This window comes from Polypterus senegalus, chromosome 12 (assembly GCF_016835505.1).
Source record: "Polypterus senegalus isolate Bchr_013 chromosome 12, ASM1683550v1, whole genome shotgun sequence".
In the NCBI taxonomy this organism is placed as follows: domain Eukaryota; kingdom Metazoa; phylum Chordata; class Cladistia; order Polypteriformes; family Polypteridae; genus Polypterus; species Polypterus senegalus.
Window position 1 is genome coordinate 20,568,347 of NC_053165.1, and position 19,188 is coordinate 20,587,534.

Consider the following 19,188-nt stretch of genomic DNA (forward strand, 5'->3'; position numbering starts at 1 on the left):
AAGGGACGCTATTGGCGGATGGCTTAGAAGCTACCCAATCAGAGCATGTATTACATATTAACTAAAACTCCTCAATGATATACAATATGCTTCTCGCGCGGTGCTTGATTGTTTGCTTTTCTCTGTTTCTCTCACTCTCTCTGCCTGACAGAGGGGGTGTGAGCAGAGGGGCTGTTTGCACAGAGGCTGTTTGCCTAGAGGATACGGACACTCCTCTAAAAAATTTCGGCATACTTAAAAGCCCAAAAGCACGTATTGATTTTTTGATTCTTTGCTTTTCTCTGTCTCTCTCTCACTCTCTCTGACGCTCTCTGCGCCTGACGGAGGGGGTGTGAGCAGAGGCTGTTTGCTTAGAAGATACGGACGCTCCTCTAAAAAATGCTGCTTTATCGCGGTGCTTCGGCATACTTAAAAGCACAAAAGCACGTATTGATTTTTTGATTGTTTGCTTTTCTCTCTCTCTGACATTCTCTGCTCCTGACACGCATTCCTTTGAAGAGAAGATATGTTTGCATTCTTTTAATTGTGAGAAAGAACTGTCATCTCTGTCTTGTCATGGAGCACAGTTTAAACTTTTGACTAAAGGGTGTTATTTCATGTCTAGAGGGCTCTAATAATATTAACAGTGTGGGAGAGTTTATAAGGACTTAAAATATATAAAAATAACCATACAAACATATGGTTTCTACTTCGCGGATTTTCATCTATCGCGGGGGGTTCTGGAACGCAACCCCCACGATTGAGGAGGGATTACTGTATAACAAAACCACCCTTGCCCTTGTAACATATAACAAACAACACAAATACCAAAAAATGAATGAGACACGGAAATGAACGGTCATGAACTTGAGTCCGAGTAACAATTGTCCTGAATGCAGATGACTGGTTAACCGATATATGGAGTGTTTGTAATTCCCGGAACAAAATGGAACAGCCTCACCGTGTATCCTCTGCACGTGGTGGATGATGATCCGACCCCGGGGTCTCTTGTGATGAGGGTATTGGATTAAGTCCAGCGGAATGAAAAACAAACTGGATGGAAATGCGCGATGTGGAATACAGCAGGTACAGCTGGTTCGTAGTCGTGAAATTAAAGTCTCCTTCTCTCTCTCCTCTCCCTTCCTCCTCTTCATTCCCTCTTGATTGTTTTTATAGTCCTGTGACGAATGTAATTGATTGGTTGAAAACCGGTGTTTTCCAGGTTTGGGGCTGCGGTCTCCTTCCATCATCCGTCCCCCTTTACGGGGATGGCATTCACTGACACACACAAACAGCAAACGGGACGATGGAAACAAGACACACATGGTACCAACACAGACAAACACTATTACTACTATGTAGCCCAAAGTCAAGTGGATTCACTGCACGCGGCGTTACTGGTAGATAATAAATAGAGTCAAATCACCCATCCATTCATTTTCAAACCCGTTGAATCCGAACACAGGGTCATGGGGGTCTGCTGGAGCCAATCACAGCCAACACAGGGCCCAAGGCAGGAACCAATCCCAGGCAGGGTGCCAACCCACCGCAGCAGAGTCAAATCATGAACATGTAATTCTTAACAAAACTACTTTTCACTTCTTTTTGGAAAATAACCTTTCCTTCATTTTTATATAAGCAGGGTGGTACTTCAGACCTCACTAACTGAAAAAGGCTTTGTGCCAACACTACAACTTAAATACGTCCTTGAATAAAAAAATCCTAAACACGTAAATAATGATGTCACACACAAGGTAATAAAAAGAGAAAAAAAAAATCTATATAATTAATTTTTAAGAAATTACAATTTGGAAAATGATCATACAATAAATTTACCTTTCAGAAAATCCTGACAATTAGTTTGCAGTTTTACACAGGAAAGCCTAGATTGAGTTTTTTTTTTCCAGAGACTCATAAAAAAGATAATTTTCTTTTAATGGAAAATTTGCACATTGAAATTCACAGGCATATTCATTAAACCATTGACAACTGAGACAAATACCTGAAATTATTTGGTCTCCTGATGCTACTTAAACTTAGACCATTTCTCTGGCTAAAATGTTGTCAATAATGTTTTCTACACTATTGTTATCAACAAAAGCTGTTCCCTCTGAATTTATTCTCTTCACCGGACAGGCTGTTAGAGCTAATTATTGGAGCTTTTCATCATGGCACAGAAGAACATTACTTATTTACTTTTCTTAATTAATAGTACCGGTGACAAATTTCTTGGAATCCCCCAATTTCCACAATATACCCCAGGAATACGATGCTACATGTTCATCACTAGAAAGATTTATAAGGCCATTTTGCATTACCTAAACTGACTAGTAAACGGAGGATGAACAACTCTTATCAGCAATGGTGAGCTTGAGGTAACAGTCTCTGATCCAGTCTTTGTCCCATCTTATAACTTATTCTGTATTTGTAGCTGAATAAATTATACCATCTACAAGTAACCCAGGTTTATTTTTTGTCATATAATTTTTGTATTCCACTGACATGTTATTTTTAGGCAAATAAATGAATGTTTCTACATTTGACCTTCTTTCTGTGGCTAAAGGTGTAAATTCTGCTGAATGTTCTAACATTGCTTTTATTTCCCAGATATATATAGAGCAGCTTGTGTAAACTGTGATCTTTTTTCATCACAGGTAGCAGCTTTAACTCATTTGACGTGGCTGCTAGGTGCAGCTAGACTGTCCATCATTCCACACATCATGTTTAGCTTATTAAAGGGTCCTTTTTGTTTAAACGAGAATTATACTGCTCACATGGAAACAAGTGCAAGAACCTCTGCAAACGTCTTGATTCGCAACAAATCTTGCCAGAAAATGATTTAAGAACATTCTTGAGACCACTTCAATTATCAGACTTTGAGAAGGTTGTCTTTATATGATCAACGTCCATAAATCTCTAAAAGATTCCATCACCCAGTCCATAATCTCAATCAAATCATTACAGTAAGATTCAGAATTGAGCACCCCGAGGTGTGGTGACAGCACATGCTTGCTGAATCTCTGTGAAAATCCATTCTTGAACGTCGTTGAAAACTGTTTGATCCGACATTACCTGCTGAGTGGATCTTCTGACTACAGAAATGTGAAAGTGAAGGTGAACTCTCATGGGTTTCATTTTTTCACAAAACATTTAAAAGTTACAACTCTTCTCCCCAAGCATTTGTGGGTCATATTTTACAGACTAAAAGCACAGAATGTGCAGATTCATTCTCAAGCAAATGTCTAAAACATTCTACTTAGAAGAGGAGAAGGCAAAAGCAATATTTAATGCCTGATACATTGTTGATTTTAAAAACAATATTTTATGATAGGGACATTATTCTGCGTCTTAAGTGTCGCGATCTTTCAATCTTTTGCCGACGTCTACTGGCCTTCATCATAAAGGTGCACAAGTTCTTTGGGAATGGGCCTATTTGCTGATAGCATAGGTCAGGGGTCACCAACTCTGGTCCTGGAAGGCCACCGTGGCTGCAGGTTTTCATTCTAACCCTTTTCTTAATTAGTGACCAGTTTTTGCTGCTATTTAACTTCTTTTGAATTAATTTTAATTGCCTTGCTCTTGAAGACTCAGACCCCTTAATTGTTTCTTTTTCCTTAATTAGCAGCCAAACAATAATGAGATACAAAATGCGCCAAAACAACTGGTGTCCATCACACAATATCTGAAAATAAAGAAAGATGAAGGTCTCAGGAATGTTGATCTGCTCAGATCCACAAAACATTTTAACAGAGCACTTTGAAAAGAGAAAAATCAACAGCTTCGGAAATGTCTGCTTTTGCACACATGAGAGCAGCAACAAGCCACAGAATTAAAGAACGGGTTTAATTAACAACAAGAATCGGCACCTCATTAAGCAACTGGTCGGAGTTTGAGGCCCTGATTGAGTTGGTCTTCTGTTGGTTCCCTCACTTCACATTTTCATTTCTGTTTGGGTGCCATTTAAGGAAAGAAATGAAGCAATTCAGAGGAATGATGAAGAAATTCAAGGGAACAAATCTTAAAAAACAAGTCAATTAAAATGAAAGGAAAAAGGAGATAATTAGCAGCACAAACAGGGCACTCATTAAAAAAAAAAACGGTCAGAATGAAAACCTGCAGCCACGGTGGTCCTCCAGGACCGGAGTTGGCGACCCCTAGCGTAGGTGCAACTTTCAGTTTAGCAGCTCAATGTGATCTCTTCAAATTTAGTGACAATCATCTACTTAATGAATAATAATATTTAGTTATTAGCGTTTAACAAGAGATAAGTCACTGTCCACTTTGTATTGTTCATGTGAAAAGTGTAAAAGTTTGCTCTATAAACACATTTTTTTTGGTATTTTGGTACATTATTCAGTACAGTTGCATGTTTATATATAATATTTATTTATGTTTTCATTTTTGATTTGGATGAGTTGTGTGTTTACTTTTTTAATTTATTTTATTTTTTTACATTGTTCTGTTATGCACTGTATCGTTGCTATACCTTTCTACACAAGTGAAGCTAGCAACAAATGCTTTTTATTGCACTGTAAGGTATGATGAAACTTAATTTAATGGAATTCTACCTTGTTCATTTAGTGCAAAGGATAAAAGCTAGTTTAAGGTTTATGAATTTTCTATTTATGCAATAGTTGATTTAAAGATTAAAAGTGCAACATAATCTTTAAGTGAAGTACTTTATTATACAATCAGTTTGTTGGTGTCCTGATGTGTTGTTATTTTTATGCAAAGTGTGTTGTAATTTTATGCACTTGAAATGTAATATCTGTTTATGAAATTCATTCTGCACTTTCACTCAGTGAATACCCTCAATGAAATGTCCTCCTTGCTTCTAGATTTAAATGAACAATTTCCTTACAGGTAAACTGAGACTATATTCATTAAGGCTAACTTTAGGTATTGTATCCATACATTATTGCTGTCTTGAAAGTAATCTTTCTTTAAACTTTCTTTGAAATGTTTATATAAATTCTAAAATGTACAATTGGTGGAGAGACAGCTACTATACATCCTGCTTCAAAATGAACATTATAGTATGTGACGTAGATACTGTTGATTTATACTTCCTCATTACCTGCATTGTGAAGGAGCGTCAGTTATGGCACTACGGCCATGTGGCGCGTGTCCCCGAGGGTGATCTGGCTCGTAAGATCCTCATTGTTGGGGACCCGAGTGGCTTGACCAGGCCAAGGGATCACCGACGTAACACCTGGCTGCGGCAGATAGAGGGTCATTTTCGGAAGGTCGGACTGGACTGTGTGTCTGCCAACCAGGATCCCGAGTTGTTTCATCGTGTAGTGAGGGCGGCAACACACTCTAACAGTGCATGGACCCCAACTTGACTTGACTTGACTTGACATTCTTCCTCCCCACATAAATTCATTTTGTTATTATACTATACACGGGGTAACCAACAGAAATAAAAACACAAACACAAATAAAGCTGAGTAAACAAACATTCAAGTAAAGGACAGATGCTATATTCAAGTAAGATTAGGGGGGCATCCAAACCAAAAAAAGTGCACAAATATAAAACAAAAAGTCAGATTATTTTGGTTCAGTGTCCTAATATTGTGGTTTGTTTATTAGATAGATTAATATTAACAAAATAGGTACAGTACTTGTGAACCGTATTGTCAAACACAAGAGCATCGTGGGGAGCATTTTATGGGTTTTACTCAAAAGGAAAATACGAGGTAGGATAAGGATATGACACTGACATTAACAGTTGTTCTGATTGTCCCTTCAGAATGGAGGAGGAGAAATCCCCAGAAGAACAGTGAGGTCACTTCTGCGACATCATTGCAAGCCCCGCCCCTTCTATGACTGGCCACTATATAAACAGACACATCATCAGAAGTCACAATTCATTCCTGAACCAGCTACATGACCAGAAGGAGCTCTGTACTTCTGAAGTCTTTATTTTCAATCATAGCTGGAAGCCATTACTTTGCCCACATGTCTATGTACCTTCTTTTGTCCTTTGGATGGCAACATTAAATGGGGCATCCTCCGGGACTCCAACCCTCATTTTGTGTTTTGTATTGTTCTTTCAAAGCAGGAATGATAACAATCCTCTAAGGGAGGCTATGGAGGAAAATGGCAGGTGGAACATGGAGAAGAAGAGTGAGGCATGTAATTTGTGTCACGTTAGTCACAAAGGAAAATTAAAGATGTTATAATATTCTCTATATTTCTTTAAACTTTAAAATCCAAAAGTCTTTGAATATGTCTAAGTTTAGTAATTAACATTATCAATATGTCTAAGTTTAGTCATTTTTGTAACTTGCTTATTCCTGAACAGGTTCAAAGGGGGTGTTGGAGGCTATCCCAGCTAGCCAAGGGCGCAGGGCAGGAACAAACCCTGGACTGGGTGCCAGTCGATTGCAGGACAAACACACACACACACTCACATTCACACATACACACACACACACACACACCAATCACACATGTGTGGGTTTAATTTCTTATAAATGCGTCACTGACAGCTGCAGTGTGTTGGTGAATGAGTCTGAAATTTATTTGTTGTGTCTACTTTAGTTTTGGCCAAGAGAATTTGATCATTTTGTGGTGTCCCAGATCAATAACATGCCGGAACTTTCTGTTCTACTGTTACTTTAATAGAATGATAAGAATTACTAAGGTGATTTCCATTGGGTGGATTATTTATTAAAATATCTCCTAGTAAACATTGTAATGTCACAGTAGGAATGCTGTTCTTCAGAAAAACGAGGTGCTGTTTAAGACGCAATTCACTCATTAAAGTTTACACAAGCTATTGTGCTATCTATACACTTTACTTAGTGCATGCATTGCAGGATAGAGTGTAATCATTTCTGTAGAGAGTGTATGTATCTTAAGAGTAATTCATGACTTAATCAGCATACTCATGCAAAATGGAAGAATAAAATGTTGAATGAATGGGCAAAGAAGTAATATCCACTATTAGATATAATATTATACCATAACTAGCTGTGCTACCTGTCTAAGATGAGATGAAATCTAAATAATCAACACAGACCTCACCATTAACGTTTGCAGTGCACTTTTTATTTTGGAATGCATGTAAAGTGCACTGCATTTGTCATTCCAACAGATGGTGCTCCACAAACATTTATATTAATGCATTTTATTACTACAAAAGTTTGAAAAGCTTAGTCTGTTGGAATAACAGAGACAAAGCAACTGGGCATACACACAGATACACTGACTCTTATCCTTTGTTAAGGTGCATAAGCTGATTTTTGTCTGTCTGGCAGTTGCTCTCTGATGGATGTATTCTGTATTAACATCTGCAGTGCAATGTGTCCATCCAGTTGCTATGTCTGTGTTGCTTGCCATTCGGTATGGGATTCCTAAAAGCAGTGCCAATGTTCATGACGCGCCATTAGTTGGAGAAATAGCAACTGGACAGACACACAGACACTTAACCCCTTTTATTAAGGTGTTATCCCTATGTTATACACCTTTTCCTGGCTAAAATGCACTTTTTGTTATAATGTCTGTTGAAAACGTGTATTGTTTGTGTTATGTTGTCACAAAAACGACCAAGAGACATCACAAAGGTTTGGAGCAGCCACCCGTATAATAACCCTTGGCTGCAAAATAGTAAATTGTTGAGATATGATCACAGGTTAGAGACCAGAACAGAACTGGTGGTATGGAGGCAAGATGTCGGCTTTAAAGGCCAGTACAGGAAGTGATGTCATCATGGCCGGAACCGGAAGTGATGTCATCAGGACCAGAAGTGACGTTGTCAATAGCAATAGACCCAATTCCTAAAAGCAGTGCCAATGTTTATGATGCTCCATCAGTTGGAGAAATAGCAACTGGACATACACACAGACACTTAACCCCTTTTATTAAGGTGTTATTCCTATGTTATACACCTTTTCCTGACTAAAATGCAGTTTTTGTTATAATGTCTGTTGAAAATGTATATTACTTGTGTATGTTGTCACAAAAACAACCAAGAGACATCACAAAGGTTTAGGACAGCCACCCGTATAATAACCCTTGGCTGCAAAATAGTAAATTATTGAGATATGATTACAGGTTAGAGTCCAGAACAGAACTGTTGGTATGGAGACAAGATGGCGGCTTTAAAGGCCAGTACAGGAAGTGATGTCATCAGGACCAGAAGTGACGTCATCAGTAGCAACAAACCCGGAAGTGGCGTCTTCGGGACCGGAAGTGATGTTATCTATGGCCCCGGTACCGGAAGTGACATCATCAGTGGCACTGGAACCTAGCGGGATTTCCTGTAGGTGGTCTGCCCAGGATTGAGAAAGAGAGTTACCTCCTGGTCTGGTGTGGTACTACTGTAATTCAGGCCCTCTAGCTGCCTCCGAATCGCATATGTGTGACAAAGTTTAATCATTTAAAAAACATTGCTTCAGATTTATGCACTGAATACCATTGTTAATTCTTTTATTATTTTGCAATTTGGTGGTATATCGGGGTGTCAATACAGGATAATTGATACATTTTGCAGAGTATTTATTATATAAATGTTCTGCTTGATCACTCATTTTAATTATGGATATTTAAATTATTGATCTCTCCCAATAGTACATCTCTGATTTAAACTTCAGGTATTGTTAAGGTGTTGTTTTGAAAGATTATGATTTATATATTTTTAACTTTCCATGTGCCATAATGATTTTTTTTTTCAAAATCTTGGAAATAATATCTATGCCAGACTGAGTTGTATCTATAAGGTGTCTGTAGAGGTTTTACAACTTATCTTCTTTAAAGAAGTTGAGTTATTTTAAAATATGGTGCAGTATTAGGAATTGTGGTTCAGAAAGAGATATTTTCTGAAACTCCAAATTATTTATGTATGTTATTCTTTCTATAGATAGATAATGTAGGAGGAAAAAAATTTTGTATTAGCATAGAGAATAGCAAATTAACATAAAGAGCCATAAAAGTAATTAAAAGCTTCTAAAACATTAGATTAAGCATAAATTAGAATGTTAAGCAAATAAGATAGGTCAAGCAAATAGTTAACTAAAAAATCAGTTATATTTCATTATTTTTAAGCTTACAGCAGAAATTACTAGTGTGAGAATGTACAGGAAAAAAAAAACAAAAAATGACGTATAGAAATCAGCTAGAACAGGATAAGAGGTTGAGAACACCTGTGTCCAAGGCCAGGAAGCTAAAGGAACGATACCACAGAGAAGATGGCTCTGGAAGGCACGTAATGAAACCAGCTAGACTGGGGAATCAGCAGAAAGAAAACAAAAGGATTTTGCTGTAAGCAAGGTCACACTGATGTAATGCATGAAGAGAAACACTAGTAAATTCAGACATTAGTAATAACTTTATAGAAGAGTATACAGTAGAGTCTCGCTGATCCAACATAAACGGGCTGGCAGAACGTCGGATAAGCGAAAATGTTGGATAATGGCAGGTGTTAAGAAAAAGCCTATTAAAAGTCAAACTATAACTTTTTATATATATTTTTACACATTATGAACCTAATAATCATGTTTTACAACAAAACAACAGAATAAATAAACTGAAAAAATGAACTTACAGTTACAAAATTGTCTGATGTTAAATACAGTATGTACTGTACTTACAAAGTTCAATCCTGGGATGATTTAAAGACATTTTTGATCTAGTCTGCTTTCCTGACGAGTGCCGTTACTTCGCTGTTAAGTCTCGCCATCGTTGCAGCATCATTATGTCGATTCCTGTAGATTCTTGTTGCTCAATGTAATTAATTGCAGTTTCTAGAGCCTTAACTCCATCACTCATATAGCCAACATCCGTACGAGCATATACTGTTTACTACAGCCTTGTGACTGCGCGTGTGTGTTTGTGCTGTGACGTGCGAGTCCCCGTCTTGCACCCAAAAACACGAAACTGAGTCTCAGTACTTTAGTAACACCAGCTTTATTAAGCTTGAAATAGCAACAGCACAGTTGTTTATTGTAAAGGGAATTGCCACTCTCCTATACACAGACACAGCAGTCAGGCAGGGTCGTGGCCAATACTGTGCCCTGCACATTTATAATGGTGCTTGTCCTTATATCACACATCGACGGCAGGTGCTTATAGCATGTCCACGATCTTTTCAGATTGGCTTTTACGTCGAACTGCTACAGAGCTGGGAGACTGCGATTGCTTTGAGACACTCTTCCACGTGTCGTCCCCTTGGGTGGAATCCCACAAGAGTTTAGAAGTTCACTCACACCAGCCATGATTCTTTTCAAAGGTAAAGTGCAGGTTAATTTGCTTTATGTATTTTTACTTTATATTTTGTATTGATCGTTTTTATATGAATAGTTTTGGGTTGTGGAACAATTTCTTATGGGGAAATTAGCATTGATATACTATACGAGTGCTTTGGACTGCGAGCACATTTCCAGAACGAATTATGCTCGCAAACCAAGGTTCCACTGTAATTAGCTGTGGTAGAGGCGGGTGCAACAAAAAACAGACTGCGCTCACGCTTGCAACTTGCAGTTCTTGTTGCCGACTGATGCGTTTTTGTTTTTTTTTGCGGTGGGACATCGGATAATACAGAATGTTGGATAAGCGAAGGTAGGATAAGCGAGACTCTACTGTATTAGAAATTAACTTTAGCATAGAAATAAAGGCAAATCAAGCATGTCAAGCAATGATTAAATGAAAAGCATATACTATATTTCTTTTTAATTAAAGCTTAGCTTTAGGCCACTATTATAGCGTAGCATGAAAGGCTAGAGAAGGAAGTGACACCATGAAAGTCTATATATGGAATAAAGAACATCTGCCCAGTTGAAGAACCAATCAAGAATAAGCAAAACAGAAACTGGAGTGAACAATAGACAGTATAGCCAGGTGCAGAATGAGCTAATCGAACGAGGTCAAAATGATAAGAAATTGTTATAAAAACTTTGATTGCTGCAATGTTCAGGGCTCAGCTCAATTTGGCCGTATTGGGTTGAGTCCTTGTTATTTTTTGTGTTGTTTTAATTCAATAAAGCTTTAAAACTCTGTCTGTCTATCCCATGTCCTAATAGCCTTTATTTTTTAGGTAAAAAGCCTTCTGATGATGAATTTTTCGCCATGACAATAGATAGATAGATAGATAGATAGATAGATAGATGGTTAAGTTAGGTTAGGTTAGGAAGAACCTTCCTTTAATGACCTGTAGTTGGTTTCCCATGCATGTGATATTTTAAAAATACAATGATGTATGACATTTCCGAACCTCTTATTCAAATGCAAGTGGGGAGCCCAAGTGTGTGTCTAAGTTTGAACCTGAATGTGGCTACTGTCCATTCCAGGACACTTACTCAAGGAGTGACTGTTAAGAGTTGTCAATAAACTTAATATGCACACATTTGGAATGGCACTGGAGTGGGCTGCAAGAGAAAGGCCCATGCAAACAGCGTGGATGTGCAAACTGAACACAGGCAGAGATCAGGACTGAATTTTAATGGAGGACTCTATAGCTGTAAGGGGTTATCACTTACCACTACCACCATCCCACCCATGTAAATATTTTAGTTAGATGGAAATCTGGATAACTGCAATGCTATAATTCCGGTGAGGATTTGATCTTGGAAGTACACAGCAAAGTCACAGTAAGCTTTATCTCTTTGTTTTAGCCATCATTACTGCTGTAGGTATAATTGTGAAAGCACAAAATGATGTTACTAAAATTATTTTTTCCCTTAGTCATTGCTTTTTTTAAAAAAGGATGTGTATATCCCACTTTTCACTTTTTCCTGGGATAAGAAAACCCATCAAAAACAAATACAAAACCAAAGAGAGCAACTGTCTTGGATTTTAATTCTTTTAAAGCTTTGACTTGGAGCTTTGCTTCCTGAAGTGCTTTGTGTGCCCAAATGTGATAATAGGCTCTCTGGTTTGCCTTGACAGCTTTCACATTTGACTTTCAGCCTATGGCACTAAAAGCAAATTGCAGATTGTTGGCTTCTGACCAAGCCAGAGCCCAACTTAGTGTGAAGTTTTTTTTTCAATGCCCTGCCAAAATCCTCAGCTTGTCCCTCTCTGCATCAGCAAGCTTTAGATAAGTACAGGAATATAAAGATATGTAGGGGTGCACAGAATATGAATAATTCATCCACTATGTTGTTACTTTTTACATCCAGTTGTGGATTTTTTAAGTCTGTAAAATCCTGAATTACTTATGTAGCATGTGCGTATTTGTTTTTCCATATCAAAGTCATAACATGCTTAAGTGATTAACAAACGCTTCACTTTATATTGGTTTAATTTTCATCGTGATGGATTAGGCAGTGTATAAGCTGAAATATTGTTCCTTGTTCTTGGATGTTATTTTGTAAATGTGGCTTATTTATTACTCTAACACTGTTAATCGTGTTTTATTTAAGCTCACCTACTTTATGATCCCACATTATGTTTCCTCCACTTCCTGCATATGGTGCTTTTAACAAAACTAATAGCCAATTAATCACATAACATACTCTCTCAGCTTTCTCTGTGGGACTCCGGTGACATTTTCATTGAATATTTAAAATGCATTTACTGTATAGATTTCTTTTTTTTTTTTATTAATGCAATAACAGATAAATCTCACCGGAGTTCAGGTACCCTTAATGAAGAAGCATGTACTTGAAATTAAGGAATCAAACTTGCTCTTGTATATGGGCATTTTAAAAAATGAGAAAAATGTACATACGCAAATGAGTTCATCAGGAAAATTTAGCCAACAAGACCACCTGGGCTAAAAGACTCTAGTTATTTAGAGAGGTGGTCCTGTGCCGGTGCCAGGGTAAAATCTGTAAACGGGGGAATCTGTAATTCTGAAGGTGGCAGTGATATTTCGATTGAAACGCAGTCGTAACAGCTGCTCAAGTGAAACCTTACTGTCACTTTCAAATCTAATGAGAAGTGCGGCAACCACAAACACTTCATACCAAAACTGCACTGTAAAAAATTGGACTGTGAATTTAAAATAAATCACTGGCTACTCATTACATTTCTTTTACTGCACTTTACTGTATCATATTACTGTATATTACAACAAAAATACATCACTGTACACTGACTCCACAATAAACTAGGTCACAAAATTAATGTGATGTAGCAGTACTCTGCTGTTAAATTACAGTCATTTCCTGAATTTTTACATGTTAAATATAATAGGGCTGCAATTCAGTGCCAGTAATTTACCGTAAATTTACTAAAGCAATTTTAGTTAAAGACATTACGAAGAACCACTTGTCTGTAACCTAATAGTTAAATGACGACTAACAATTCAGCTACCAATTATTTGGCCATCAGACACAGAGACCATCATTTTTCTCCACTGGAATAATATTAACGTCTCATGGAATTATTTTTGTTGTCTGGTATAAAAGAAAGGATTGCTTTTGTGATGTAGGGTGTGATATAGATTCACAGTACAGTATCAAAAACAAACCTCATACATAATCCAGCTTTCATAACCACAAAAAGCCATCTTTTCACTTTTTCCCTTCTTTCAGTGTTAAAATAAGGAATGAAGCCGGAGTGAAAAGCACAGTGAAAGCAACGTAAGTGAAAGTGTTCAGAAATCCTTTTGTCTAAAAATAAGGGCGCAAGACAATTTAATTAAGGGTGCAATGGGCTTCTTTTGCCCCTTGCGGTTGCGTGACTGTGCGTAAAGGCATAATGAAATCCAGAAGGGAAGAATTTGAAAAGAAGTCTAATGGTGTATACCGTATATACTTGTGGATAAGTCGGGACTTGATTTTACCGTATAAATTCTGGTATTTTATAATGTCAGTCGTATAAGTCGAATGCAGAAAGCTCAAGCTATTGGTACAAGAGATTATGATATGCTAACGCCCACCTGAGAGAGTAACCACGGAGCACACAGCCTTGTTTTTCTATGTGGGTGCGCCAATGTGCTGTATCAGCGTGTGCTCCTAACCCCTCCCTCTCTTTCTCTCTATTCTGCCTACGTGACCACACGGTAATACCCAGACTATTCCAAAGTGACGTTTGCAGCTGAGTTTTTTGTGTCTCACACCCTCATACACCTTTATCATAAGAGCATCACTTATCTACAATGGAGCGTTCAATCAGAAGAAAATATAAAGCTGGTTTTAAGTTTAAAGTCGTTGAAGTTATGAAAGAAATTGGTAACTGTGCTGCTGCAACAAAATTCGATGCGTCTGAGAAACTGATGTGAGATTGGAGGAGAAAAGAAGATGTACAAAAAAAAAAAAAATGAAGTGTCACATTTTTGAACGGGCTTATAAGTCGGGGTCTGATTTCATGATCGATTTATTGGGTTTGAAGATTCGACTTATACATGAGTATATACGGTAATCATGCTTCTCAGGTTTACATTTTGCAGCTTGTCATTTAACCAAATTGTTTCATCCTTCAAATGCGTAAGAGAAAGTTTTTTCCATTTTAGGAGAGTAAAACAGTTGATAAAAGAAGAACCGATCGTGAAAATAATTCACTCTCATGTTCTTCAGACGGTGAAAACTTTAATATGCTTCATAATTCAAAGTTTGCTTTTTTCTGTTCTGTTCTGAAAGTTAACAATGTTTTTCTTTTTCGGCAGCTCCAAAAACTCAAGGTTCCAATCAGTATTATTTGGCTACTTGCTTCATCTCTTCTTCTTCTTCTTGGTTTTTAATGAGCCCCGTACAACAATTTCTAAGAAATTCCAATGAAGAAAGGTTTTGATGCATTTTATTTTACAAGCTTTTCTCTGCAATTATAATTCACTGTTTTGTAAAATGTTCTGTTTACCAGATAACCTCACATAACTAGAATGTGAGATTTTGTTTTATCCGAGGGCAATCACTTCTCCTTTTACTCGTCTTAGTTTAAGCACTTGAAGAGCACAAACATTTGGATTCTTACATACTCATGAGGATGTAGAAATGGCCAATGGAGCTTTGTTCATCCTCCGTGACCTCCTTCACTGTAGCTCTACCACTATAGCTTCCTAGTCTCAGTCAAATCCATTCAATGGCACAATGTGGATCAGTGTTTCTCAACTTGTGTGTCACGGCACCTCTAGATGGGTCGTCAGCCTAAGTTTTAAAAAACCCAATTAATTCAGACATCTCTTAAATGTTTTAAGGGCTACTGACTGCAGCTTTCAATTGTGCACCCAGTCAAAAGGACATTCTGCTCCTGCACACTGAGGAACTGAAACAACTGACATTAGTCTCGTTGTGAGCAAATGACAACCTGTATACATTACATTCATTAAGAAAGCCAACAAACATGAACAAGTTCCTCAAATACGCTGCGGCATCACCTACTCTGAACACTTCTGATTCTTTATCAGCCTCATAAGATTCATTGCAAAAAATTGAAACAAAAAGTTATATTTTAAAATATACAATCCAGATTTTCTGAGTTATAGATTTACTTTTACCATGAAGCACTGTTAGTAGTGTTGATCAGCCAGATTATATATTCTTATTTTTTACTTATTGTTGGTTTGTAACCGTTTCTTGTTTTTTGTTTGTGGTTATCATTCCGTCTACATCTTTTGTTGCTTGAGGCATGGTATTTGCTCATCATTAAAGGTGAACAACTGCTATGATGTGGACTGTTGAGTGCTGATTGTAGCAATATCAAACAAAAGAATGAAGCCTTCCCAGCATTTGGAAACAAAGCATGCTACTTATAGAAGTAAATCATTTGACTCTTTTGAAATGAAAATCTTCAGGCTTTACTAAAGCATACTGGTGAGTACCGACCCACTTCAAGCACTGGAGTACTGCGTGAATGTAATCTATTATGTACACTGTATTTAAATGTATTAATTGTTTTTGGATAATATGTGTCATGCAGGTAATAATTTGGCTAATTTACATTACGATTACTGTTAATAAAAGGTCATTACTGAACAAAAATAAAAAGAAAAACTGGGTCCCATTTTTTATATATAAATATAATTGTGATATTATATGAATATTATATTCTTAAATTAGGGTTACCAGACGTCTGGGAAAAGGAGTACATGTCCTTCTTTTTGACATTGTGTTATCCGTCCAGCAGGCATTGAGCTTTTATCAATTACTGATTTGACCGTGTTATTGGTTGAAATCTCACGCTATCATCTCTATGTTTTACATATGTTATTATCGAAAACAGAACATGGCTATATGCCTATAGCCACTTCGCCATTTTGTGTTGTCTGTACTTGTTATACGAATATGCATAGTCTTTTATCTAAAAATGTCATCCAGCAATAGCACTAACAAGAGGAAATACAAATCCTCGGACGACATGAAAACAAGATATCTGTGCTTTGGTGTAGGATGCACCAAAAACGAAGCAAAGTGTTTGGTTTGTGATTCTTACGTGTCTGTTGCAAACAAGGGTACCTTTTGTGACCTGTCAAATTAGTTGTTTTTAAAGTTTTCATTGTAACACAGTTCACACTGTGTTTAGTGAATAGAACGGGACGTGTTCTCGTTTGTCCTCCTTTATGACCTGTGGTGTCCTCCTTTTAGTTCACTTGCACAGAGCAATGTTTCGAAGATAAGACGCACCTTACAAAGATCATAGTAATTTTTAATTTCTTCTGTTTAAAGAGAGTAGAAAGTCATTTTCTTTACCAAATCACAGAGACCACATTTATAGATTGTGACAGATTAAGGGTTTTCTCGCACCCTTGTACCCTCAGACCACTCGTCAGACACCAGATAAAAGTACAATAATGATATTTATTATAACAATAATGTGCACAAAGCACCCTCCACTCCCAAATACTCCAATAACAATAAATAATAACCAAATCCTCCTCTCCCAGATGCTTAGCCACCCTGCCTCCCAACTCAGCTCGTCTGTCTGGGATCTCCCAGAGTCCTTTATACTCCTTGACCTGGAAGTGTTTGTCCCTCAGTCCATGTGACTTTCTATCACTTCCGGGTCAGGTAAAAACTTTCTTCATCCTGGAAGCACGTCATTTCTTCTGTCCATGTGAGTGGGACGTACTTCCGGAGTGTAGGGAAAATAGTCCCTGGGGCTCCCTGCAGCGACTCCTGGCGGCCCCCATGGTATCCAGCAGGGCTGTGCATTTAAAGACCACTGTCCATAATTCCCTGCTGGCATTTGGGGCACCTCTACGCTGCAAGGAGGGCTCCTTCTGGCGGCCTGGAGGTATTGGCCGGGGTACGTGGCCGGCCATATCTTACAAGATGTTTGTTTCCTACCAATATTTTCCAGATTTACTTAATAAAAATAAAGCTGACCTGACTGTTTTGGAGTAAAACAATCTTATATAATACGCTACCGTGGCTGTTTGTTTGTCTGTCCTTGATTTTAAATCACCTGTAGCTCACAAACCGTTTGACCTACTTGACCTGAAATTTGGTACACATATGCTACATGACGTCTACTGTCCGCTTGCCGGGTGATGATTTTTACTCTTTTTATTTTATTGCAGCGGGCACCAGGGCAGCCGTCTGGTGCATGCATACAAGTGGCGTTCTCCTCCCTACCACCTTCGCCATTACTTCCTCTACCTCTTCATATCTTAAATCATTCTTGAGGCAGATTGAAGACTTAAGTGCCAGCTTAAGTGAAAAATTAAGAAAAACGTACTAAGTAATTGCAACACAAAAATGGACTTAATCAGTTTTAACGCGAAAAAATACCGACAAAAGAAGAGAAGAAGCGGGCCACTAGGGTGGTGAAAAGAAGAGCTGCTCTGGATGCAACGAGCGCATCAAACTCTGAGCAAACAAATGCTAAACGTACAGAGAAAGAGGATGAAAAATAGGTATGCTCAAGTCAAGTATATTCACTGCAAGTTATCGTGCAGTCCAACATTACTGGTAGGTGAATATTACAATATTAGTTACAATGTTAGTTACAGAAAAATTAGTTTTTTCAGTCCTTTTTATATAGTTCCTCTGAGGTATTAGATGAGTCATTTGCCATTTCTTGGTTAAAAAAAATACAAACATTATTTAAAAATGGCTAAAATCTGCCATAAGTTGTTTGTCACTTGGGATTAGATTTATCAAATTTGACCAAGTTTTATATAATTGTTAGTTATGTCCTGATACACAAAACCACAGAAATGAAAGGAGGTACTCAAAGAAGTACTTATCTATATTGTTGTGTCACGCACGTGTTTTAAAGGAGAGTTTGAGTCCTGCAAAGAAGGTTAAATAGGGAACGGGTTTGGGCAAGACATAGACGTTAGCTTCTCTTCCTTCTTCCAACCAGAGTGGATGATGATCCAACAGAAGACGCGTGACTTTACGTTTGGTGTGCTTCACAAGTCCTGCCTCTTCCAGTCTTGAGCTTATGAAAGAACAGAGCCGGCCTGAGGTCAGAGTTAATTCTTGAACCTGCATCAGTTAGTGTCACATTAGCCCACAGAAACATCTACATGAAGTCTAGCACTGAACAGTCTAATCTATTTTTGTTAATTTTCCTTTTCAATGTTTATTAGCATTGTTGCTATTAAACAGGATTCTCTGAGAAAACCTGAATATTTTAATGTTGTATTGTCTCTTATATTTACACTGCATACTTACATTTTAAAAATCTTCTTCTTTCGGCTGCTCCCGTTAGGGGTTGCCACAGAATATCATCTTCTTCCATATCTTTCTGTACACTTTATCGTGTTCTGTTACACCCATCACCTGCATGTCTTCTCTCACCACATCCATAAACCTTAGCTTAGGCCTACACTTACATCCATCCATCCATTTTCCAACCCGCTGAATCCAAACACAGGGACACGGGGGTCTGCTGGAGCCAATCCCAGCTAACACAGGGCAGAAGGCAGGAACCAATCCTGGGCAGGGTGCCAACCCACCGCAGGACACACACAAACACACCCACCAAGCACACCCTAGGGCCAATTTAGAATTGCCAATCCACCTAACCTGCATGTCTTTGGACTGTGGGAGGAAACCGGAGCGCCCGGAGGAAACCCACGCAGACACGGGGAGAACATGCAAACTCCACGCAGGGAGGACCCGGGAAGCGAACCCATATCTCCTAATTGCAAGGCAGCAGCGCTACCACTGTGCCGCCCCCTACACTTACATTTTAAAAATATTTTCAGAGAACCAGCTTTCTTTCAGTTCAGTAAAATACAGAGCAAAATCAAGTTAGCAGAATCAGTCAAGAATCCTTAGCACCATCATATACGTTCAATATTATCTCTCTTTAATTTAATATTGTTCTTTATCAGTATGCTGCTGCTGGAGTATGTGAATTTCCCCTTGGGAT